Here is a 7,500-nt window from a genome sequence, read left to right on the forward strand (position 1 = left end):
GAACCAGTTACTTGTTTATTTCTGAAGTTTTCTATATCAAAAGTTCATATTTTCTTTGGCAAAGGGGGATGATAGTGGCAGTAATTTTTTCTATGGGCACCACAAACTGTCAGTAATTGACCTTTAATTTATTTCTCTATAATCACACACTCGTTTTCGGCTTTATTATATACAATTCTCTATTTATGCGAATTTATAAAACTGAATACATATAATTTCATCAAAATTCACGACATACATATGAAATCCTGTTTTAAGCATTTGGGGTCTGTCTAATGGAAGGGAGTTTTTTATATGATTTTTTTTTTTTATTATGTTGGGCATTAAACTGATATTCAAAGAAATAATATGGACAGATGATGTAGAAAGTGTGGTAATGAATTGTCCAAAGATTATGCTGCATGTGGAAATTTAGAATTCTGTCTAGTTACGTTTTCAATATCTATCAACACTTGCATTTTGTTAGTAAGAAATTGTCTTCCACGTTGAAGCAAAACTTTTTGCGAGGGACACATGGAAAACAACTCTCGAGTTTTTTGTTTTTTTTTTTTCTAGTAGATAAGGTGGGTGAAAGAAGATTGAAGGCTGTTCACTAGCTAACCATGGTTTGGAATAGTTTATAAAGTTACATTTTAGTAAAGTAAACACTATTGGATAAACCATTATGAATTGATCAAGTCAAATACCGGTATTCGTTTCACTTTTATTTTACTTATGTAAGGTATCTATTGTTTTATTTAAAGAGTATCACTGTCAAACTCTTAAAAATTATATCTGACTTAGCTTAGTATGAAAAATACTAACAGTTTCTTCTCTTTCTTTCCAGACTAAAGAAGAAAAATCCCCCCCCCCCCTTTAGAAAAACCAGAAATTCGCAATGGTTGCTCCATTAGCTGCCGGCCGCATTGCGCGTTCAATGGTGCGTATTCCTGGAAGTGGTACCGACGAAGCTGCAGGACTCGTTTGCTTGAATTTAGGAAACGTGTCTTCATTCGCAGGAATGGTTCAAGTCCCGCAGAATCTCTCCCTAACCACCCGAAACGGCCGTCAGCAAATGATGACATCACTGGATCTGACACCGACCAATGAGAAGATACGGGGGAAACCTACGTCATCGCTCAATGACGACACCACCAGTTCTGAGGAAAAAGTTGATTCGTCGCCACAAAGCCTCGCCGACGAAGATGCTTCACGCACCACGAGTGTTGACGTCATAACTTCTCTCGTAAGCAACAACAGTGCCCAGTCATCTAGAGGCGCTAACATTAACTCGACGGATGTAAGTCGGGCAAGGCCGAAACGGCCGTTTCGACAAGATTCTGCTGAAGAACCAGCTATTATTCCCAAACGGTATAAGGCAATGAGAACCATTCCATCTGGAACTCAGGAAGCCACCCAAGGACCATCCATACTTCTTCCAGTAGTCACATCCAGTGGCACACGATGGCTGTACCAATTGCTCATTGCAACGGATCAACCTCAACGTTTCTATTGCCAGGACTGATGCCACAAGCATATACTCATCAACCAGCTGGGATGGTGTCCCGAGAAGGTTCCATAGCAAGAAGTTGCAGTGTTCAGCACATGATTCAAGAGAGAGATCAACTCAAGAAGGAGAATGTATCCCTGAAGAGGCGGTTATTTCTATTCCACCAGTTGTTAAGGAACAAACAGAAACTGCATAGTGTTCTGAGACGCCTTGAAGCAGTCGCCTCTTAGGTTACAATTCCCTTATAATTTATTTTTTTGGGGGTCTTGGATAACCTTTTCAGTGATTGTATGGATCAGATTAAACAAACAATATATACATATACCTGAGTCAGTATTTTTTTCAACATTTCAGCAAGCACTTTAACACCAATTAACATTAAATTCAAAATTCAGTGGATGAATGACTAAGTAATGGTGTCAAGATATTCTTATAGGGTAAAGAATTTCAAGAGGCCGTGTCTGGCCCGAAGGGACAGGTAATATAAAACAACAACAATATTCCTTGACATAGGAGGGGTAGAATGTTATGTATGTTTTACTCCCGTTCAATCCACTTTATACTGTGATAAACAATATTCATCGAGTACAAATCGACAGCTAAGGAACTTGAAATACATACCATATTAAAATATTCTATTTATGTTTTATTTATGTCCACTGTTATTCACTCATCTCATTACTATCATCTTCCATCATTAGCATATCATCTCTATCATTTATGATTTTCATACAAACAAACGTTAACTCATTTGAAAATAATTGTATCATAATTACAAACTGCTTAATTTCTTATTTCTAGTGTGTAAATTTTATTTTTTCATGAAATAAAAATAATTACAAGTTAAATTTATCCTTTTACTATGCACCAATTGGCTATTTTTCATTTTCTCTATCTTTTGCTCATTCAGATGGGCTTAAAAATGAAGTCTGCAATACACCAGAGTTGCACATTTCCTCCAGTACCCACCAATAATCTGATTTTCTTATCTGAATCCAAGATTAAACCAGGACCCCAATGGCAACCGTATACATTTGTACTGGCGGGCCAATTATGACTGTTCCCGTTAGTTGAGTACATTATAGGCTAATAAAAGAATAAAAGCAAAATTGGTTCAACAAGTTTGTTTATAGAAAAATTCCTAAATGCAACTCAAACTGTAATAGATATCGAATACAAAATTCACAACAAATTAATAATCACAGCTACTATCGATGTTGTAACAGTAACGTTCCAAATACATTACAGCTTTTTGTAAGATACTCCACAAATCTTTTCTGGACATTCCATTACCCTTTCCATACGTAAAGCAAATAATGCATTTTCATAAACCACGGCTTTTTTTACTCTTAACCAAACTCTTCACTCAGTGAACTAGACTTAAAATGTAGAATAATAAATAACTTCGGTTTTGTTTTGCACAAAGCTCCGCGGTCACTGAGAAAAATGTAAAAGGAGAATTCAAGCATTGACTAAAGGATGAGGGGTGACAAGATTTAGATTTAAAAAAAAAAAAAAAATATAGAGAAATTATATTAATACCTTCTAAATATACTGATAAATTACAAAACGCAATTGAAATGAAGGGCATTATGGTATACTGGAAGTCTGAAAAGTCTTGAAATGACGATGGAATTTAAAGGTGTGGAATTTAATTGGGGTTTCCGACTGACAATTCATTTTAACAAACGATGCGAGAACGAAACCGGATACATTTGAAAGCTATACCCATAAAAGGGCATTCAAAGTTTGCTTTCAAATCATTGAACGGAAGGACATGGCACACAGAAAACAACCGATTCTAGTTACGGCGACTTCATCGCCAGGAATAAAGTTCTTTCAGAAAATAGAAACATAATTTTGCATTCTACCATTTTGTGGATAAGCGTTCGACTTTGAAATTATGAATGTCCCCCACACAAATTTCCTCTTCCATCCGTCTTCCTCATTCTGGGTCATTAGTTGAGTGAGAAATAATGGCTGTACACACAGGTTAAATCTTAAAGAGATGCAGATGTAAGCAATGAAGTGGCCCGGTAGCGAGCATGTAAAGTACTGCAATGATGACAATTTCATCATCATCATCTCCTCCTACGCCTATTGACACAAAGGGCCTCAGTTAGATTTTGCCAGTCATCTCTATCCTTAGATTTTGCCAGTCATCTCTATCCTTAGATTTTGCCAGTCATCTCTATACTTCACGCTTCACAGTCCTCAGCCATGTAAGTCTGGGTCTTCCAACTCTTCTAGTGCCTTGTGGAGCCCAGTTGTAAGTTTGGTGAACTAATTTCTCTTGGGGAGAGCAAAGAGCATGACCAAATTATCCCCATTTGCCCCTCAGCATGATCTCATCATCATATGGCACTCGAGTAATCTCTCTTATAGTTTCATTTCTAATCCTGTCCTGCCATTTGACTTCCAATATTCTTCTAAGGGCTTTGTTCTCAAATCTACAAAATCTATTGAATATTGTTTCATTGCCATACCACGACTCAGTCCATACAGTAACAGCGATCTCAAATAAACTGATATATAGCCTGATTTGATTTCCAAAATTCATTTAACCTAGCCATTGTCTGATTTGCTTTTTTCAATCTTTCATTAAACTCCAATTCTAAAGACCCTGTATTAGAGATCATAGTTCATAAATATTTAAATGATTCTACCTCATTAGTTACTAAAATTTATTCTAAAATGAGGTTAAGCAACAACTAAGCTTTTAAGAAAGATGTAGCCCTGCCTAAATAAAGCCTTCCAACGAGAGCGTTAAAATATGCGTCGAATAAATTGCCTAACAATTGTATAAAGGAAAAAAATTGTTTTCACGACAAAGATCACCTGGTATGGGTTGTTTATGAGTGTTTTACCAATCAAAATTTGAACAAAAACAGTATTACATCTCAGAATTATGGGACACAGACATATACAATTCTCTATTCATACATACAAAATATTTTTTCCAGCAAGTATTTTGTGTTGAAGGTGGTGGGCTATGTCCACCATCCTTTTAGCAACCCAAGGCTTCATTTCATAGGTCAGGTCAACGAATTACAGGAAACAAATATGAATTACTTTCATCCAACTGGGATCAAACTCGTGACAAGCCGGCAGTAGCTTGGTTGTTACCAAGATATATTTTGGTCGTTACAATACTGGTCTGCCGTACAACGAAATCAAGTAACAAAGATGAAAAAATAGACGCTGTCTTCAAACACGCCCCTTGAAAACTTATGGGGAAAGGCATGTTTAAATCGAATATTTACACTTTATATTCTAGACTCTAGAGCATTACGTTTTAAAGGAGGGGGTTAGCAAATGAAAGCACTTATGAAAAACAAGACTAAATGTCCAAGGCTCCTTGAACAGATGATAATTTGTGTATTATTTGTAAAATCACTATAAATCATTTAGATTTATAGAATGTCACGTTACAGGAGCGTGGAACACATGATGGTGACGTGGAATCTTCCACAGGCGGAGATTTTCACGATTTCAGTAAATTCAGCAGTTCTGAGTATGCAGACAGAAACGCCCTCTTACAAAGAGGGTCAGTACGTATTTAAACCGCGACTTAGTAACAGGAATCATTGTGTATTTGTGTAACGAAAGTATTTTACTTAATAAAAAGAAAAGTACCAAAACATTCTAAAGTAAACCTACAGCTAGGACAAACGTTTTCTACCAGAATGTAACAAGATTGCACGAGATCTCCTCCTATTAAGGATTCCTGCTCGGATAAGCAAAATCACCCGAATAGAATATCCAAAGCTAATGCAACGTTTGTACACCTCTACTCATTGCTGAATGTTGATGCAACATTTGCAATACGGTACTTCCCATGAACTCAATTATGAAATAGATGATTTATCTATAAAATAAATTGGTAAACTTTTCTTTTCAAGATATTTAGAAAATTCTTTGAAAATCAGAGTTGCTTACGTCCTGAAATAAAGGAGAGAGAGAGAGAGAGAGAGAGAGAGAGAGAGAGAGAGAGAGAGAGAGAGAGAGAGAGAGAGAGAGAGAGAGAGATAGAGTGAGTTTGTGCTTTTCGTTCTTAAAGGCTATTCTCATCTCAAGATAATAAAAAGAACTGGAGTAACAAGTTATGAATAGGCTACATGGTAATAAATTTCACGCCAAAATAAAACACACACACACACACACACACACACACACACACACACACACACATATATATATATATATATATATATATATATATATATATATATATATATATATATATACACACACACACATATATATATATGGTAGTAGAGTAGTTACAAACATCTGACAAAACTGCAGGTTTTTTTTTTTTTTTGGGGGGGGGGGAATCATTATGCTCATTGAGATGATTGCCATGACAGTAACAGTATCGGTTATCTGTGGAGATTTCAATCTCTGGATGGATGACGCATCAAATGGTTATGCAATCACATCAATTGATTAATAGTGCTGATTGTGCAACAATTTTAACTAAGCATACGTCAGATTTAGTTTCATGCGATGGAATGAATAACATTGTATAAGATATTAATGTAGAGAAGTGAATTTTCTCCAGTGTACAAGTTTATAACTTCCAGATTACCTTCCTGAAAAAGTGCTAAAGAAAATAGATTTTGAAAATGAATAAAATTTCTCGGCGTGTGTTTATTGATGAAGTTACTGAGAAAACAAATGATGTTATCAACAATTCCTGTGGTCAGGGAAACCCATGATTAATGTATTGATATCTTATAACTGTATACAATGGGGGTAAATACAAATATGATAACATGTGCCCATGGATGGAAAATACTGTTAAAGATAGATCTCCTTGGTTCAATGGAGAGATTAGAGATTAGAGAAAACGAGAGAAAAAAAGGACATGAAGAGGGAAAAGTGTACTTGGTTAAAAGCAGTAAGTGCATGGAGGAATACTAAATAGTCAAGTGTCTATAAAGGAGGAAGAAAAAGTAATACTATAAGAAAATACAACCTGAGACTTTTTCTGAACAGGACCGATATATATATATATATATATATATATATATATATATATATATATATATATATATATATATATATATATATACATATATATATATATATACATATATATATAATATAAATGGAAGAAAACACAGTTGGAGAAACAATGATTTAAAAAAGAAACAATTTGGTAAAGATGAAGAAAACATTCCAGGAAAAGTATGTCGGCGTAAGACCCACCGAAAAAAAAAAAATATAAGTGGGTACGTGGTTAGCGTGAAACTAGTCACTTTTTCTTCCTCCTTTAAATGAATTTAATGAAATTCGATTAGTCACTCAGAGGGGAATAGCACTCACACTCAAGGACCATGTGGGCATGAGTTCCGCCTATCTATTTTCTCGGGTAATATCTCGGGGTGAGATAAAGGTCTTTCTAACTGAAGACGGTGAGTGGAGATTTCCTATTGGGATACTGGCAATTAAACTGATAAGGAACTTTTACACCAATGGCATTTCTATTGCTTTTACCAGGAATGATGCCCACTTTCATTATTTAGTAGTTATGATGAATAACATTACATGTTTGATTTACATATTTGGTTTTGATGAAGGTAAACGTACCGGGCCGGCTAACAACGTAACAACGCATAATCAAGGTGCACATGAACTCCTTTTAGGCTCAAAAGTTAAAAATTACAAAGTATATAAACATAGAAAACAAACATAAAAATAATCCTAGCTCAATTACCTAAGAGACATCAATGAATCCATTCTAGGTGTAAAAAACAAGTGTATCACGGGTGTCAGCACTCCAATGTACATTTTTGGACAAGCGAGACTAGGGAAGATTGGTAATATTTTCATGAGTAAGTAAATACTATCTGATAATCTAAATCTTGATAAACTAACTAACTGCTATGATAGCGTTGTAAAAAAGTAACAATAAGTCACAAACAAAATATAAACATTTATGGGTGAAAAGGGTGTTTACCTAGAATACTTAATCGACTTGAGGCAATCATGACTGTTATAGCTTT

At 35.2% G+C, this 7,500-nt stretch overlaps 1 pseudogene; it reads left to right on the forward strand.

Annotated features, from left to right (window-relative positions):
- The window catches only part of LOC137617206 (uncharacterized), an 8,889-nt pseudogene extending 6,764 nt beyond the window's left edge, over positions 1 to 2,125 (forward strand).
- The last annotated feature ends 5,375 nt before the right edge of the window (positions 2,126 to 7,500 follow it).

Source organism: Palaemon carinicauda, chromosome 23, assembly GCF_036898095.1.
Source record: "Palaemon carinicauda isolate YSFRI2023 chromosome 23, ASM3689809v2, whole genome shotgun sequence".
NCBI lineage: Eukaryota > Metazoa > Arthropoda > Malacostraca > Decapoda > Palaemonidae > Palaemon > Palaemon carinicauda.